Below are 950 nucleotides of genomic sequence, written 5' to 3'. Positions count from 1 at the left end.
CTGCTTCCCAGGCGACCCAAAGAGTGACCGAGGCAATGCCAGGTCCAGGGTTCCCGCAAAATGTCCTTCCAACGTGGCCCTCCTGGAGCCGGGCTGCACAAGCCCAGCGCCGCCAGCCCTGGGCCCACCCTCCGGCCACCCACACGGCCACCCGCAGCCCCTGTGCCCAGCTCTCGCTGTGTGATAGCCGCCTGCTGTTTCTGCATCTGACGCTTTGACACCCGGGCCTGTTGACCGTGGTCGGCCAGTCCCTCCAGCTGGATCCAAGATAGTAAAGGACTCGGTCCACGAGCTGCTTTCCATGTGCAGACCCCCCACCCCCCGCAACCCGGAGCCCACGGCTTGGCCACCTGCATCCTGATGGATGGCCATGGGGCCTCCAGGCCCCAGCCCGCAGACCCCGGCCTGCCGTCCCTTCCCTGGACCCGGGGCGAAGGCCCTGCCCCTCTCTCCCCCACACCCCCATGCTTCCCTGCGTACCAGGCCTCCCCCTGAGATCTGCAAGGAGCGAGCTCCCTGTTCAGTGGCCGTCACCTCCTGCCTGCTCTGTTGGCCTCGACATCCTAGATAAAAAGAAACCCATGTTTTAAAACACTGTACACAGAGAAAGCAGAGGGCCTGGCCACCCCGACCCCTGAGCCCAGCCAGCCCTCGCCACACTGACGTGCTCGCAAGTATAGACACCCCAGTGCCCTCGGCTCCGGTGGACCCGAGGTGTGAGCTGCGTGGCCTGGAGGCCCCTGCGGACGCGGCCAGCATCGCCCCGCGTGGGACTCTCTGGGAGCTGGCGCCCTTGCTGGCCCCCCACACTCCCGCCCCGTCATGGGGAGGGTCAGCTGCCATGCGGCCGCCCATGCAAAACCAGCCTCTTGAGAGGTCCACTCGGGGTGTCCACAGGGAGCAGTCAGCCGTGGGCTGTGTCACAAACATCCTGGGGTCTGCCCACCGCC

Source organism: Pteropus alecto, unplaced genomic scaffold (genome assembly GCF_000325575.1).
Source record: "Pteropus alecto unplaced genomic scaffold, ASM32557v1 scaffold97, whole genome shotgun sequence".
NCBI classification, from domain to species: Eukaryota; Metazoa; Chordata; class Mammalia; order Chiroptera; family Pteropodidae; genus Pteropus; species Pteropus alecto.
Note: the sequence above shows the minus strand (reverse complement) of the source record.